Here is an 18,645-nt window from a genome sequence, read left to right as displayed (position 1 = left end):
AACTCACCATGTCAAAACTGAACTTCTAATTCTCCACTCCCAATCTTCTCCATCCCAGTAAATGTCAGATGAAGAGACACACAACAATAATAAAACCTTGAAATCACTCTTAAGCTCTCTCTCTCCCTACCCCCAACCCACCATCTAATTCATCAGCAAATCCTGCTAGCTCTAACTTCTAAATATATCCCAAATCAGACTGATTTTTCATCACCTTCACCACTACCAACTCCTTAGGCCTGGAAGACTATAGTAACTTCCAACTTGGTCTCCCTGCTCTACCCTTTACCTACAGTCAATTCTCCACAAAGCAATAAAGGTACCCTTTAAAAAGGTAAGTCAGGTCATGCCATTACTTTTCTCAAAACCACTAAATGGTTTCCATCCCCCTTTTAATAAAATCTACAGTTCTTACCACCTTCAGCAAAGCCTTACATGATCCCCCCATCCTCCTGGGGGTCCCTCTGACCTCACCTCCTACTATTCTCTCCCTTACTTTCTCAGTACACCCCAACACACTAGCCTCCTTGCCCATCCTCGCGAATGCTAAGACCATGCTCTCCTCCTATTATTCTACCTCAGCACTTCGTATTCCATTTACCTGTAGTGTCCTTCCACCAGATAGCTACCAGCCACGCTACTTCACTTTATTCTAGTCTCTGCTTCAATATCGCCTTTTCGAGAGTTCTTCCCAGACACATATAAAGTACTGCATCCTATTCCACTCCCCATTGTTCTCTCCTTTTACTCTGCCTTATTTTTCTTCAAAGTACATATTACTACCTGATATAGAACTATTGTCTATCTCCAGACATAGAATATAAACTCTTTGAGAGGAAAGATTTTGTTTTATTTGCTATTCTATATTTGATATCTTTCACATTGTCCATATTCAAAAAACAGTCACTGAATAAATGAGAGAAACACATACCTAATCTATGTATATTTTTACATTAAAATGGAATTACATAATAAGTAAGGTTGCCATTTTCAGTAGTCAGATTGAAAAACCTCATAACTCATAGGTCTTATGATACAGTACTCAGAAAGGACTTCTCTCAATATTGGGGAGTACTTAGCCCTAGACTAAATGCTGCTATGATCCTGCCTAGCAAACATTAAAAGAATGTCAAAATTTCCAAGAAATTTAACTGCATCCTAAAACAAGGTTCAAGAATATTTACAGGAATGCAAAAATATCCAGCACCCAACAAAGTAAAATTCACAATATCTGGCATCCAAGCAAAGATTAGTAGGCATGATAACAAGCAGAAAAATGCAACCATAATGAAAAGAGAAAATGAATCAAAACCACCCAGAACAGATACAGATGTTAGAATTATCAGACAAAGGCATTGAAACTATTATAACTGTACTCCATATATTTTGAAAAGTTAAGTAGAAATATATATAAAAAAGTACAGCCCCAAATCAAACATTTGCAAATTTAAAAACCCTGCAATGTCTAAGTTAAAAAATACATTGGATGGGATTAATGGCTAATTAGATACTGCAGAACAAAAGATGAGATGACTTCACAATATAGTAATAGAAACCATTCAAAATAAAACAGAGAAGGAAAAGAATCTTTTTAAAAGAAAAGAATGTGGCCAGGTACGGTGGCGCATGCCTGTAATCCCAGCACTTTGGGAGGCCGAGATGGGTGGATAACTTGAGGTCAGGAGTTCGAGACCAGCCTGACCAATATGGTGAAACCCCATCTCTACTAAAAATACAAAAATTAGCTGGGCATGGTGGCATGCAGCTGTAATCCCAGCTACTCAGGAGGCTGAGGCAGAAGAATCGCTTGAACCTGGGAGGCGGAGTTTGCAGTTAGCCGAGATCATGCCACTGCACTACAGCCTGGGTGACAAAGCTAGACTTCATCTCAAAAAAATAAATAATAAATAAATAAATAAAGGGAACATAAGTGAACTGAAAGACAACTTTAAGCAGCCTAAAATACTACATGTAATTGGAATTATCCTAAGAACTGAGAACGGGGAACAGAAAAAATATTTGAAGATACATAAGTTAAAATGTTTCCAATTTGATGAATATTATAAACTTACAGATTTGAGACAGTAAATGAACCTTGTGCACAAGAAACATGAATAAAACTACAGCAAGCCACACAATAATAAAACTGCTCAAAGCCAGTGATTAAAAAAAGAATTAAAAAGTAGCCAGAGAAAAAGGGCAAATCGTGCACAGAGGAACAAAGATCAGGAGGACAACAGATTTCTTATCAGAAACAATGCAAGCAAGAAGATGGCAGAACAACATGTTTAAAGTGCTGAAAGAAAAAAGAAAAACTATCAACCTAACGTGTATTTCAAAAACCTAAGTGAAATGAAGACTTTCAGACGTATGATACAAAAACTTTAAGATCTGCACCAAAAGAACTATCAAAGGAAGTCTTTCAACTTAAAATAAACTGACACCAAGTGGACATATGAATCTACATAAAGGAATGAAAAGTACCAGAAATTGTAACCACATAGATAAATGCGTAATATTTTTTCTTATTATTTAACTCTTTTTAATAAATATCTGACTGTTTAAACAAAAATAATAATGTATTGTGGGGACCCTTACATGTGTACAAGTAAAATATATGACGACAAAAAAATAGTATAAAGGCTAGGGGCAGGGAGAAGGAATTTATACTCTAAGTGAAGTGAAATAATATCACTTTAAGGTAGACAATGGTAAGTTAAAGATGTATGCTATAAACTGTAAAGTAACCATTAAAATAAAACAAACAGGCATAACTAATCAGCCAATAAACAAGCTAAAATGGAATTATTTTTTTAAAAACTCAAACAAAAAGAAGCCAGAAAAGTAAGGAAAGGGGAACAAAGAACAAAAGGGGGTGATTATAAAATAAATAGCAAGATGAAAAACTTAAACACATCAAAAATAACATTCAATATGTGTTCTAACACCCGCACTGAAAGTCAAAAGTTGTCAGCTAACTAAAAAAGATCCAATCATATGCTGCTTATAGGAAACACACTTTAAATGTAAACATAAACAGGTTAAAAATAGAAGGAAGGTAAAAGATTCACAATTCTATCACTAGTCAACAAACAAACTGGAGTGACAACATGAACATTAGGCAGTATATATTTGAGGGCAACAAAGATTTTCAGGGATTAAAATAGCCATTTCATAAAGATAAAGAGGATATAACAATCCTAAACATTTATGAACCTAAAAACAGAGCTTTGAAATATGTAAACAAAACTCATTGAACTGCAAGGGTGTATTAGTCTGTTTTCATGCTGCTGATAAAGACATACCTGAGACTGGACAATGTACAAAAGAAAGAGGTTTAATGGACTTACAGTTCCACGTGGCTGTGGAAGCCTTACAATCATGGTGGAAGGCAAGGAGGAGCAAGTCATGTCTTACATAGATGGCAGGAGGCAAACAAACAGAGCTTGTGCAGGGGAACTCTTCTTTATTAAACCATCAGATCTCATGAGACTTACTATCACGAGAACAGCACAGGAAAGACTTGCCCCAGTGATTCAATTACCTCCCACAGGGTCCCTCTCACAACACATGGGAATTCAAGATGAGATGTGGGTGGGGACACAGCCAAACCATATCAAAGGGGATGGAAATAAATAAATCTACCATTATAATTGAAATGTAAATACCCCTCTTTCAATAATTGATAGAACAAGTAGAAAAACAATAAGTAAGGATATACTATCAATTAACTTGATTTAACTGGCAGTTATAGATCCCTCCACCCTTCCAAAGCAGAATATGCATTATTTTTACACGCAAGTGGACAGTTACCAAGATGGAATATATTCTCTGCCAAAACACAGGTAAATAGATTTAAAACATGCAAGTCATAGAAAATATGTTCTTTGAATATAATAGAGTTAAACCAGAAGTCAGTTACAGAAAGATAGCTAGGGAACCCCCAAATATTTGGAAATGAAGCAACACATCTACATAAACCAGGCATCAAAGAGGAAGTTTAAAAAAAAATTTAAAATTGTTCTGAATTAAATAAAAATCAAAACATGTCATATCAGAGTTTGTGGGATATTGCTAACGCAGCACTTGGGAAGAATTTTGTAGTACTAAATATCTATGCAGTAGTCCCCCCTTATCCTCAGGTTCACTCTCTGTAGTTTCAGTTACTGGTGGTCAACTGTGATCTAAAAATATTAAATGAAAAATTCCAGGAGTAAACAATTCATAAGTTTTAAATGGCATGCTGTTCTGAGTAGAGTGATGAAATATCACACGGTCCAGCTTCATCCCACCAGGGAGGTAAAACATCGCTTTGTCCCACATATCCACACTGTGTACACTACCTGTCCATTAGTCACTTAGTACCCTTCTCAGTTATCAGATTGATTACTGTGGTATCTCATCATATAGGCATTTTATCACCTCATATCATCACAAGAAGAAAAAGGGTGAGTACAGCACAATAAGATATTTTAAGAAAGACCACATTTACAAAACTTTTATTATAGTATATTCTTATAATTGTTCTATTATTAGTTATTGTTGTTAATCTCTTATTGTGCCTAATTATAACTTAAACTTTATCATAGGTGTGTATGTATAATGAAAAACATAGTGTATATAGGGTTCCGCACTATCCACGGTTTCAAGAATCCACTGGGGGCCTTGGAACATATCCCCTGCAGATAAGGGGGGATTGCTGTATTGGTATTGAAAAAAACATTCTCAAATCAATTACCTCAGCTTCTACTTTAAGAGAGTAAGAAAAAGAGGGGAGGAATTAGCCCCCAAAATAGGCAGAAGAAACAAAATTTAAAAGGACAAAGCAGAAATAAATAAAATAGAAAGCAGAAAAACAATAGAGAAAATAAACAAAACCAAAAGATGGTTCTTTGAGATCAATCATTTCATAACTTTCTATACAGATTGATTAGGAAAATAAGGAAAAAAACATAAATTATCAATATCAAAAAGGAAGAAGGAAACAGTTGACAACACAACATATTCTACAGATATTAGAAATGCAGTAAGGGAATATTATAAACAACTTTATACTAGTAACTTCAAAAACATAGATTAAATATAAAAATACTTAAAAGATACAATCTACCAAAGCTTACTCAAGAAAAACTGGCAACCTTTGAATAGCCCTACATCTATTAGAACAATTGTATTTGTAGTTAAAAATCTTCCCATGAAGAAAACACCAGACCAAGATGTCTTCACTGGCAAATTCTACCAAATGTAAGGAAGAAATAATACCAACTGTATATAAACTTCCAGAAAATTAAAATGGAGAAATACTTTCCAACTTATTCCATGAAATCAGCACCACTCTAACACTAAAAGCAGAAATATACATCATAATAAAAGAAAATTGCAAACCAATATTCCTCATGAACATAGATGCAAAAATTCAAAACAAAATTTTTGCAAATTGAATCTAACAATACATAAAACAATATATTATGAACACATAGGTTTTACTACAGGAATGCAAGGTTGGTTTAAAATTCATGAAAAAAAGTCAATGTAATTTACCATATTAACAAACTTAAAAAGAAAAACCATATGATTATCTCAAGAGACACAGAAAAATAATTTGGCAAAATTCAACATCCCTTCCCAATAAAAAGTCTCAGCAAACTACAAATAGAATGGGATTTTTGGACCTGACAGAGTAGAGTATCTATGAAAAACCTACAGTTAATATACTATTTAATAGTGAAAGATTGAATGCTTTCCCTTATGAGGAGAAACAAGGATGTCTGCTCTCACCATTCCGTTCAGTATTGCACAGGAGGATCTAGCCAGTGCAATAAGTCAAGACAAAGAAACAAAAGCCATCCAGACAGAAGTAAAACTATCTTTATTGGAGCATGCCATAATAATCTATGTAGAAAATCTGATGGAAGCATCAAAAAAGCTACTAGTACTACTAAATGACTTTAGTAAGTCTGTAGGATGCAGTAAGAGAAATACACAAAAATCAATTGTATTTCTACATACCAGCAACAATCAGGAATTAAAAATTTTTTCAGCCATTATTATTTATAAATACCACAGAAAATGGAAACATTGAGGGGTAAATCTGACAATAATGTGAAAGAATTACTCACTACACAACATTGCTGAAACAGCATAAAGAAAATTTAAATAAATGCTGAGTTACTGCATTGTTCATGGATTGGAAGACACATATTATTATATTAAAATTGCAATTCTCCCTTAATCATTATATATACCATACAATCAAAATCCCAGTGAGCTTTTTTTTTTGTAGAAAGCAACAGGCTGATTCTTATTCCAAAATCCATATCAAAATGCAAAAGGACCCAGAATAGCCAAATCAACTACTTGATTTCAAGACTTATCACATAGCTGCAGTAATCAAGACAAGGGTGGCACATGGGTCCATGGAACAGAATAGGGTCAAGAAATAGACATATATTAACAAATATACGAATGACTGATTCTTGACAAATGTGCAATGGCCATTCAATGGAGAAAAGGATAGACTTTTCAGCAATGGTGCTGGAGCAACTGGATGTATATTCACAAAAAGTTGAACCATTCAGAGGAATGATAATTGTTTAAAGTTATGGATATGATAATTATCCCAATTTGATCTTTACACTATATATACATGCATTGAAAGATCACATCGTACCCTATAAATATGCACAATTATGTGTCAATTATAAATTTTAAACTTTCTTAATTAAATTTAAACTAAGAAAAACAATAACTCAATATGGATCATAGACACAAAAGTAAAACCTGAAATTATAAAACTTCTGGAAGAAAATATAGGAGAAAATCTTTATGACTTTGGGTTAGGCAAAGATTTCTTACATATAACACTAAAAGCAAGATCCAGTAAAAATTTCGATAAATTAAATTTCATCAATATTTAATTCTTCATTTCTTTGAAAGACATTGTTAAGAGAATAAAAAGACAAGCCACAGATTATAATAAAAGATTTGCAAAGTATCTATCTGATAGAGAGTTTGCATACAGAATATATAAGAATGCTCAAAACAAATAATGAGAAAACAACCCAAATTTTTAAATGGGTAGACACCTCACCAAAGGAAATGGTATATAAATGGTAAATGACACATAAAAAATGTTTGACATCATTACTCAGTTGGGAGATGCAACCTCACCAATACACGGTATGTTAGCCATTTTATCTCTTAAACCCACAAGATAAAATAGCTAACACACTGGGTGTTGGTGAGGATGCAGAGTAACTAAAACTCTCATACATTGCTTGTGGGAACATAAAATTGTATCAATGGTTGAAAAACACTGTCTACACAACTACCAAATGTTCCAGCCATTGCACTCCTAGCTGTTTACCCAACAGAAAAGAAAATATATATCCATACAAAGATCTGTACACAAATGTTCATACGAGCTTTCTTTGTAATAGCTCAAAAGCTAAAGCCAACCCAAATGTCCATCAACAGGCAAATGGATAAACAGATTGTGGGCATAATGATAAAATGGACTGTTATTCAGCAGTAAAAATAATGATACACACGGCCAGGCGCGGTGGCTCACACCTGCAATCCCAGCACTTTGGGAGGCCGAAGTGGACAGATTACTTGAGGTCAGGAGTTTGAGACCAGCCTGGCCAACATGGTGAAACCCCGTCTCTACCAAAAATATAAAAAATTAGCTGGGTGTGGCAGCGTGAGCCTGTAATACCAGCTACTTAGGAGGCTGAGGCAGGAGAATCGCTTGCACCCAGGAGCCAGAGATTGCAGTGATCTGAGATCATGCCACTGTACTCCAGCCTGGGCAAGACAGCAAGATTCCGTCGCAAAAAAAAAAAAAAAAAAAAAAAAAAAAAAAAAGATGTGCACAACGTGTATGAATCTCACAAAAATGATGCTGAGTGAAAGAAGCCAGACAAAATGCAAATTATACTGGCAGAAAGTACTTCCCTGCCTGGGCAATAGGACAGGCAGAGATGGGTGGGAAGTAGAGATTTCCAAGGGGCACAAGAAAACATTTGGGGGTGATGAATGTGTTCATTATCTTGATTGAGGTGATAATTTCACAGATCTATACTACATATGTCCAAACTTAGCAAACTGTACACTTTAAATATGTGCAGTTTATTGTAGGTCAATTGTATCTCAAAAAAGCTGTTTATAAATAATAAGATGAGATTGCCTATTTGAGGGTGCCCTTTGCCAACCTAAATTTTGGCCTCATTGCAAAAATTTTCTTGAACAGCATTTAGGAACAGACTGACATTGTTAAGCTTAATGCTCTGTGAAATAGTCTAAACTAATTGTTTCAAAAGCCTGTGGCAGCAGTTTTCTGAGATTATATCAGAGGACACTTTTCTTCTTTATGTAAACATAAGTTAACGTTGCCACTAGATACCATGCAACACTTTCACTGCACTCATCTCCACCATGTTTGTGCCAACTGCTGAATGTGTTATTTCATCTAAAGAGGACTGAAAACAATGCCTTGAGTTCCCTTTGTCATGCCTGTCACGATACAGCATGACTTCTGCAGGAAACAGTTCAAGGGAGACAGCAGATTTGAACCACAGGTGGACTGGGTGGTGTATATGTACATAGGAGTACATTCATGTGTGGGAAGACTGAGAGACAGTGAAGGACACGGACACAGAGGGACATATAAAAGGACCCTGAGTCAAGTATTAATTAATAGATGTGTTCCCTTTCTGGAAATTTCTTCCTTGGCTGGGCATGGTGGGTTTTGGAGGCCAAGGCAGGTGGATAACTTGAGGGCAGGAGTTTGAGACCAGCCTGGCCAACATGGCAAAACCCCATCTCTACAAAACAAATACAAAAATTAGCCAGGTATGGTGGCAGGCACCTTTAATCCCAGTGACTTGGGAGGCTGAGACAGGAGAATTGCTTCAACCCAGGAGGTGGAGGTTGCAGTGAGCTGAGATCGTACCACTACATTCCAGCCTGGGTGACAGAAAGAGACTCTGTCTCAAAACAAAAACAAAAAAACAAACTCTTCCTTGCAGAAAAAATATGGGGCCAATCACTTGACTTCCAAATAGCTGCCCTCCCTCCTACATCTTCTGGTCCCACCCTCAGGAATTCAAAATCCCCAAACTGATTCCTCAGCTTTTGCTTATGGAACAAGTATACAAACAACAGACACACAGGCATATTTGTGCATCTGAACCCCAAATCCCTCCAACAACAGTGCAAATGTTTCCTTTTATTTGCTTCTTAGCAGAAGTTGTCAGAATCCTGTATTACTGTGGAGGCCTCTCTTCCTCACTCTCAATAGTTCCATCTCACTGTGTCTCTTTACACTAACTCACTGTTTCCTAAATTCAGCTGTGCCAGTAGTAACCTGGATTTGATTAAAACAATGAAGGTGGCCCATCATTATTGTTTACGAACTACTTTTTTAAAGCGATTCATTCATTTTATATAATAATTTATCTTTTCAATGTGCCTTTACTTCTTTAAATAGGAAGCCAGTAGCCCTTGGTAAAGGGAGAAGGTAATTCTAAAATGAAATACAATGAATATTAAAGCTGTGAGTAAATGCCTATGGAATTTCCCAGAAGCCTCTGGGTCTACGTGCAGCTCTCTCTTTGTGGCTGGTATGTCTAATTAAGGCATCTCTACCATTTGCTGATATCCCCTTTTTAACAAATGGATACTTTACTTTCTTCTTAACTAATGAATGGGACTGAAAGAGTTTTAAAAAGAGAGTAACTGGTTACATGTGCTGAGTGGGCACCACCTGAAATCATCTCAAGCCATTGGAGTTCCTACCTCTGAGATCTCATTGAGAGCCTGTCTTTCTGAGCCTTGAGGCCAAGATGCATTCAGAGTTCACATAAAAGTCTGACCTACTCTGAGGACCTGGTTGTAAGCATCAGGGCCCCACTAGCCCATATGGCACCTTTGTCCAAATGAAAATAGTGCCCACTCTGGGCAGATGAGCCCCGCTGTGTTCAAGGTTTGGAGAGAGGACGGTGCCTGTGGGAGTATTTGAAAGGGCCTCCCTTGCTCCAGGCCAACATAGCCTTTTGCCAGACAGCACATGAGGTGGATCTTGGCCCCCCTTCAGCTCTTGGCTGGGTGCCCTTGGGCAGTGATCAATAGGCACAACTATACATGATGATTTGCCAAGCATTACTCAAGCCACAGCATTTTCACTAGTTACTATAAATTCATAATTCAGTGTCTTTTAGGGCTTTTTAGGGCTGTGATGTCCCACCCCAATTCCTTTCTATTTTCTGCCTTTGGCGTGTGCAGTTGCTCAATACAGGGATGCAGAAGGGGATTCTATTGGAGAAAAACGAAGCATTCACAGTTCCCTTGAGGGTTCCAGATGTTCCCTGGTTTGGGCTCATTCCTGCTTGCCTTGTCACCTGCTACATTGGAGGCTGGCTCTGGCGGAGAAGCACCCCTTCATGGAGATGGCTAGGTTCCCTTCAGTAGTGCTGATATTGAATAGCTGAGTAATTAGCTGAATTTGGAGGTATGCCTCTTTTGCCAACGGCACACACTGGTGAATATCAAGTCAAGGTAAATTATTGAAAGCAGCAGAACTGACAACAAGAGGGTCTATTGTTTAAGTAAATGCATTCTGACTGTCTGAAGACACAGCTCTGACCTGCAAGATTAGAACATTGACAAGGGTTGGTTCCAGCAACAAGAGGTGGATTAAAAATGCCACAGAGGGCTGACGGCAGGAGGGGCTGGGTTATATTAGCACAGACAGGAAGCAGATTTTTAAAAATTTGTTTTGCTTCTTACACTTGGAATTCTAGGTCACTCACAGCTCAGCCTGCATGATAATTTTTAAAAGAGGATTCTAAAACATAAGTTCAAAGGTGAATTTGTTTAGCCTTTTACAATAGCTTACATAAAGCCACCAACTTAACAAGTCCACATAAATAAGACAGACTTGGTTCATAAAGACCAGGAGGAGTTGAAGGGATTGATGAGAAGGAACTAATCTTGTCCAAGCACAGGAGCATTGATTGGTTAACCCTCTTTGAAGGTAAATCTAAAAGGTCCTCTAGCTCAGTCTTAGGACCCATACCCATTGGTGACAGGGCAAGGGGATCCAGAGGATAAAAGCAAAGGTCCTCTGTGCCAACCCCTACTAAAACAATGCCCCATACCCAGAGGCAAACGGACGCTTCTGCCTCCAGCCCGTGCTTTTTTTTTTTTTTTTTTTTTTTTGGTCAAAGCCAAAGGATACCAACCTAACTTATGATTTTAGAAGATCCAAAAGGGGCTGCTTTTGAATACTAATTTTGAAAGAAGGAAGGAGAAAAAATAATCCTCCCAAACCAAAAGTGTCAAACCAGCATCAATTCATGAGCCAATGCCAAGTGATGAGGAGTGACTGCTTTGAACACTGAGTTAAGAAGGATTCTGGGGTTACACCTGGGACCAAAAGACAAGGGGCTATGTTTGATGATAACTTGAAAATACAGGATGACCCAGTTTAGACCATCATGTGCTCTACCACAGCCCATCCCTCCCCAGCTGCCCCTGGCCAGCATCAAAAATCAATCTTTTCCTAAAAGGAAATAAGTTGGTATAAATGTTCTCTTTAGAACAAAAACATGAAACTGAATATGATGAGGACAAACTGCTCATTCAGAACAGCATCACTGAAACAATGATGAGACCCCTCGGGCTGCCCAGAACAGCTCTGTGAGGCTTGTGTGACCCCAGAAAACCACTTCCTAACCAAAGCCCCTGGCTGCCTAGTTTTTAAATATCACACTGCTATGTCAACAAGCTTACGAATGGTCTAACTCTCATCATAGTCAATATCATAGACAATAGTCTCACCTTAAGTGCTAGTTCTATTTTCAGTTCTGGGACAAACAAGGTTTTAAAGGTCTCTGGGTTTAAAACCTGTATTCATGAATTTCAGCCCACTAGAAAAGGAGGCATTTGACCCTAGACCAGGCATTGCCCCGGTGCCATGGACAAAGTTTTTGAGAACTCTTGGAGGTCCGAGACAGACCTAGCTACCTCCTGGTTATTAGGACTTACTTCATTATACAGAGAATGTGGTATTTGACAGTCTTAGAGTTCCACTGGGTTCCAGGCATGAGGATCTCAGAACACGGATTGCCTCCTGCTGGCCCTGCTGTGACCCTACCATGAGGGGACCAAGGATCCTAGGCCCAAGGAACTTGTCACAGCCTGGGGATGACACATTTAACTACCGCCCAGCTGAGACTGTAAGGGTCTGGCAGTCCCCAATGGAGGTGACTCTCTCTGAGTTGCTAGTTTAGCAAATAAAAATATAGGATGCTCAGTAAAATCTGAATTATAAACAACATACAATTTTTTTAGTTGTTATTTACTGTAATTCGGGTTTAACTGGGTGACCTGGCATTTATCTGGCAGTTCAGAGACCTACTCTGGTCTGTGAAGAAACAGATTTAAAACAAGTGCCTCTGTCCCTCTCTGAAGGGATTTACCTATCCTCCCTAGTCCAATGGGCCACAACAGCAAAGCTTGTGTTTTTTTTTTGCAGATTTCACTAAGAATGGGCAATAGACCTTCAAAAGCTCAGTTCATCAACAGTTGTATATGGAGGGTGTTAATGGTCATTGGACATCAGGAAACATTTACTTAAGCAATTGTTTTGGCAGCTGGTCAGGAATTCAGGAAGCATTCTAAGCCACTGATCATTACTGTGACAGTTCAATATGTGGAAAGGTATTTGGGAGCCTTGTAAAAGTGCAGGATGTGGCAGTGCATCAAAGTCCCATCATCATGCATTTGTCTTAAACTTTCCACTGTAAGGCAGTATGATAAAAAAAAAAAAAAGAAAGAAAAAGCACATGTATATATACATAAGTAGATACATAAAACAAAGTTCCAATGTACTCATGCAATAGATAAGCTTAACTTACAGAAGCAATGCAAGAAACCAAAGCCATTTTTTCTTTCTTTTTTCTTTTTTTTTTTTTTGAGACAGAGTTTCACTCTTGTTGCCCAGGCTGGAGTTCAATGGCGCAATCTCAGCTCACTGCAACCTCCACCTCCCAGGTTCAAGCAATTCTCCTGCCTCAGCCTCCAGAGTAGCTGGGATTACAGGTGCCTGCCAACACGCCCAGCTAATTTTTTCGTATTTTTAGTAGAGACAGGATTTCACCATGTTGCCCATGCTGGTCTCGAACTCCTGACCTCAGGTTACCCACCCTCTTCAGCCTCCCAAACTGCTGGGATTACAGGCATGAGCTACCACACTCGGCCCAAAGCCATTTTTTAAAATCTCCTTGGTCATATCCTATACAACTCACGTGGGGAAAGCAGATTTCAACAACATGGATCAAATTCAGTCTAAGAATGTAAAAGTTAGAGAAACTTCAGAAAATTTAGGTCTTAGAGATTCAAAATTGAACTCAGAATGTATAAACATAGGCACTTGCTCAAAAAGGTGTGCTGAAATCATTCAGGGAGCACATGAGAGCTGGGTCTATTATCTCGTAGGATTTTCCACCTCAAAAACTGAACAAAAGACAGTTATAACAAGTAAGTAATTATTCACAATTTTTATTTGCAAGATCTTTAAAAGATACTGCCCAAAGTAATAAAAAAGTGTAGTATTCTACTCAATGATTATTTTTCTATTATATTACCTTCTATTTCCTCACTAAATACACTGTATGTCTATGCATTAAAAATCATTTGAGTACATGATGGAATGACAAAAATACCCCAAAAAAATCTGTTGATGTTTAGGGTCAAGCACATTCATATTTCCAACTGATGGATCAACAGCCATTGACTTTTCCCAAAGCTGCTAAAGCAATTGAATGTATTTAAGATTTTTTTATTGCCTACTCTGTAACTTCGTATAAATCTCTGATAATATTGAATCCAAAAACTCTGCTTTCTTTCTTTTACAATTATGCCCGGTTACATCCACCCTATCTTCCAAAAGAAAGTACAGGGATCCTAGACCAGAGGAACATGTTACAGTCTAAGGATGGCACATTTAACTCCTACCCGGCTGAGACTGTTAGGGCCCAGCAGTCCCCAACGGAGGTGACTCTCCCTGAGTTGCTAGTTCCGCAAATAAACATACAGGATGCTCAGTCAAATTTGAATTTCAGAAAAACAACAAATAATTTTTTAGTTGTTATTTACTGTAATTTGGGTTTAATTGGGTGTCCTGGCATTTATCTGGCAACCCTACTTCCCTCTACAATGTGTTTCCAGGTATGGTGTACACAAAAGGATATTCCTTCCTAGCATCCTGTTGGGAAGACTGCAATTTAAGCAGATAAAAAGTTGAAGAAGATTCCCATTGTCTGCATCTCATTCTTGAAGGCCTCATACTTTAAGGACTTTCAAAGTGGCTTTGTCCTGCACTTCCAGTAGGAGAGGTTCTCTTTGCGGGGATGGTGGTGGACGGCAGGCGCAGAAGACAGTGGCGCATGGTGCCATGGGAGCAGCGTGCCTACAAGTCTTTCAGGATCCACTTCTCTAATAATGCACAGCTCCTAGGGAGTTTTATGCATAATAATAATGTGTTACTATTTTTGAGCACCTGTTTACTACTGGCCAGAAACTGAAATTGGCAAGCACGTTTGGATGCCTCCCATTGAGAATGGAGATTTAGCTCCACATTTTGAGAAGCGGCTCAAAAAAATTCCTATAAAAACAACTGGAGTTTTAAAGGTTCTATTCACACTTTTAAAAAATTATTTCCTTTGGGCCAGGAAAAAGCAGCTGATCTTTCTTTTTCTTCATCTTGAGCTCTAAAACATTTTGTTTGTTCCCTTCTGCTCTTGATGAGACCTTTACTTACCCGCAACTAATGAATCCCTCAGTCAGCAACTTGTTATCTTTTCCCACCTGCAGAAAGTAAGTTTAGGAAAAAGACAACTAAGAAGAGAAAAAAAAATCAACCACCCAGGGATATTCAGAGGTTTAATTATTGCCTGGAAAGTAACACCCTTTCACAGCATCTTTAAGGCTGATTTTCATAATTACTTACTGATTGAAACTGGGACTTACAACAGAGTAAACTCATCTCCATATTAATATTAAGTAATGATTAATGTGGCTTAGGACCTAATTCAGGATCTGAAAACATGGACTAAGTGGAAACTAAAGAAATTTAACCCGTAGGGTATATTCGCTACTTGTCTCTCAAATGATTTTCCATTCAATAACTAACGTTCAACAAACTTACTTTTATGCGGTGATAACTCACAAAGGAAATTCAAGCAGTTACCTCTCGCCATCACAAACACATGACCTCCTCAGACCTGACATCCTACTGCCCATTTTTCTCTCTCTCCCTGTCCCTCCCCACTGGTTCTAATGCTTGTTTTGTACCTTCACTATTTCTCTGTGTCTCTCTCTCTCTTTTTCTCTCTGTGTCTCAGTCTCTCCGTGTCTCTTTCTGTATCTCTTTATCTGTCTTTGTCTCTCTTTTTCTGTGTTTGTCTCTTTCTGTGAGCCATTCTCTCTTCTTCTCTATCTTCTGGTAGTGTCTCTCTCATCACTGTCTCTTTCTGTGTATCTCTGTGTGTGTCTCTGTCTCTCTCCGTGCCTCCCTCTGTCTCTCTACATGGGTCTTTCTGTGTGTGTCTGTGTCTCCTGTCTCTCTTTCTCTCTCACTGTTCTTCTCTGAGTGTGTCTCTTTCTCTCTCTGTCCCTCTCTCTGTCTGTGTGTGCATCTTTCTCTGTGTGTCTCTGTCTCCCATCTCTCTGTCTGTCTGCCTACGGTCTCTCTGTCTATCTGTCTCCTGCCTCTCTTGTCTCCTATCTCCATCTGTCTCCCATCTCTTTCTCTGTCTCCTGTCTCCCATTCTCTGTCTCCTGCCTCTTTCTCTCTCGTCCTGCTTCCAACACCCTCCCTGGCTCACTCTCTCATCCCCTTGCATCACACCTGCACCCTCTCCCTTTCACTTACTTGAGATCTCTTGCTCCATCCTGTGCTCTGTCACGTGGCCTAGTTCATGGTTTTGCTCTCACTCCCTGTCTCCAGCCCCACAGAATCCAACAGCTTCAGCACCAAACATAAAGCAATAATTAACTAGATTAGCTAAGAGTAAATAATTTTTATTGTTTGATCTAAGTGCATACAAATTTCTAAGTATTCCTATGCTTAACCAAACTCCCATGTGGGGGAAAAAAACAGCTACACTCTTACTAATTTTCACTGTGAGAATTAAATGTCTTCAACTGTATTTTATCTGAGAGCACAGTATCACAATGGATGGACTGCATACTACCCTTTTAAAAAAGTCCTTCCAACTTTTGCCTTTATTTTATTTTATTTTTTAATTTAAATATGGAGTTTTGCTCTTGTTTCCCAGGCTGGAGTGCAATGACGCAATCTCAGCTCACTGCAACCTCCGCCTCCCAGGTTCAAGCAATTATCTCGCCTCAGCTTCCTGAGTAGCTGAGATTACAGGCGCCTGCCACCATCCCCAGCTAATTTTTATATTTTTAGTAGAGACGAGGTTTCACCATGTTGGCCAGGCTGGTCTCGAACTCCTGACCTCAGGTGATCCACCCACCTCGGCCTCCCAAAGTGCTGGGATTACAGGCGTGAGCCACCACTCCCGGCCACCTTTATTTTAATATATTAACTATGGTTTCCACGCCATAATCTTATAAAACAAAAATTCTTAAACGTTAAAAATTCCATGACAAGCCAGAATAATGATATAATAATAATTTCTTATTGTTTTGATAGCAACTGTTGGAGTTGCTATTTGATACATGCCTCATCCTCTTTAAAATTCCTTTGATAAGAAGCAAAGCAATGCCAAGCATACAAAGCGGCCACAATATGGCAGGGATTTTGAGTGACAAGTCAGATCTATCTGTTGACAAGGATGAGAAATGAAATTTGGGAATGCTAATGGTGCTTATGTTCATATTTTCTATAAATATTTCGTTTTCAATATTTTTAATGTAAAATCTATTTTTGTTTATTCTTCTTCACAAAGAAGAAACTGTCTAAGAGCTAATGAATGCTCTCAAGAATCCCAGTCTTACAGGAAATGCATAATTACTCTACTGCTCTAACAGGCACCACATCCAGAACCTAATCCGTAAGTGGTTAACCACAGGGCAGCAGTCTCCCGACGACCTGTTCATTTCCACCAGCCTGGGGTTCAGGAGGATTTTTCAGCCAATCCTTTAGATACTTGGTTTAGCAAATCTAATTATGATCTTTATGCACACAATGTTTTCCCCAAGATTATATCATGTCTCTGGCAATCCAGAAGCTAAGTTACAAGGCTTTATTCAATTTTTCAAATTTTTTCCAGAGTTCAATCATTCCTATGTCATTCACTCACATTTATTTAGTAAAATTGCATGCCGATAGTCGAATCCTTTCTTAAGCATTTAGAAAGGAAAAAAAAGTTTTACTCTATGAACTATTTATTATGTCTATTCATTCATACATAGGGACCAAAAATAATTAAACCAGTACCAAAAATTAAGTAGATAATTATTTTCTTATTTGCAGAAGAAACTCTTCTCATTTATTATACCATGTTTATTTATTCATTTCTTGTTCCACCACTTTCTATCCATTCCATAATATCAAAGTCATATTCTATTTGAATACATCAGGAACCAAAAAAGAAAAGTCAAGAAAACCCTTGTTCCATTATAATTATAAAGACAAAATTGATGTAAAGGAGTCTCAAAGTGTTAATAAGAATTACAGATGAAGAAGCGAATGTATCACCAAACTGGTAGAAGAGCTGGGAGTAAATGTGAGAAAATAATTTAAAGTAACCATCATAAATTGGAAAAAAATCAGATTATTCAAAGATAAGAGCTGAATAAGCAAAATAAAATGCAGATTCTAAATATATGCAAGAAATGCAGAAGAAAATTCTAGGGGGAACAGAAAATCACAAATTGTTTGTAACGATCACAGGTAATGAAGACAATGTGATGTTGGAACATACATGTAGAAATAGGTAATAAAGAGACCCAGTTCTGTCCAGATAGTGAACAGGTACAGCTCAAAATCTCAAATCCAAAGGAAATTTCCTGAATTTGATGTTTAAAGAGATGGCCCATGGGCACTTAGAGAAAAAGTAAAGATCATCAGAAACCACCATGGATTGTCTCAGAATGATGGACAGTAGACTACTCTTACTTCCTGTTCGAATAGTGTGCCCAGTCTTATTAATGGAAATATTAGCAGGACATCTGACAGTTTATTGTGGGGTCCCTTTAGACCAGGGCCTATTGCTGCCCTGGCTCCAGCACCAACAGGCCTTTCCTCCACATATGCATCTGGACCGATACAAACTACATCAAACATCTGCTTGAATCTTGAAGACTAGCCTCCACCACCAATGCGTCACATCCCCACTCCTTTGATCCCTGCCAAAAATGTAAATTCCTACCTATGCATTCCCAAACTCTCTTCCTCATCCTTGTTCACCCTAGCAACCATCTTCCTCTGCTCCCTGCCCTCCAAACCTTTCCATTGTACCTTCTGATAGCCTTGTTCCAAGTCAAACAGCCCTTAAGCATCTATAGCTCTTCTCAGAATACTGTTTCCAACTTCTGACTTAAACTGAAATCTGACTGCCTCTTAGAGATACTGCCTATTCCCCTGCTGATTCCAACTATTCCCTCCTC

The 18,645-nt window shown here is 38.1% G+C and overlaps 1 long non-coding RNA gene across 1 annotated transcript; it reads right to left on the bottom strand.

Annotated features, from left to right (window-relative positions):
• Positions 1-13,734: 13,734 nt before the first annotated feature.
• On the bottom strand, positions 13,735-16,035 carry LOC129057989 (uncharacterized). The gene is made up of 3 exons (XR_008522797.2): positions 15,938-16,035; positions 14,825-14,871; positions 13,735-14,516 (listed from the first exon to the last, which is right to left on the bottom strand). It is a non-coding gene; the product is annotated as an uncharacterized LOC129057989 (long non-coding RNA).
• Positions 16,036-18,645: the final 2,610 nt, after the last annotated feature.

This window comes from Pongo abelii, chromosome 11 (assembly GCF_028885655.2).
Source record: "Pongo abelii isolate AG06213 chromosome 11, NHGRI_mPonAbe1-v2.0_pri, whole genome shotgun sequence".
Taxonomy (NCBI): domain Eukaryota; kingdom Metazoa; phylum Chordata; class Mammalia; order Primates; family Hominidae; genus Pongo; species Pongo abelii.
The sequence above is the reverse complement of the archived record's forward strand: the minus strand, read 5'-3'. Positions and strand labels throughout refer to the sequence as shown.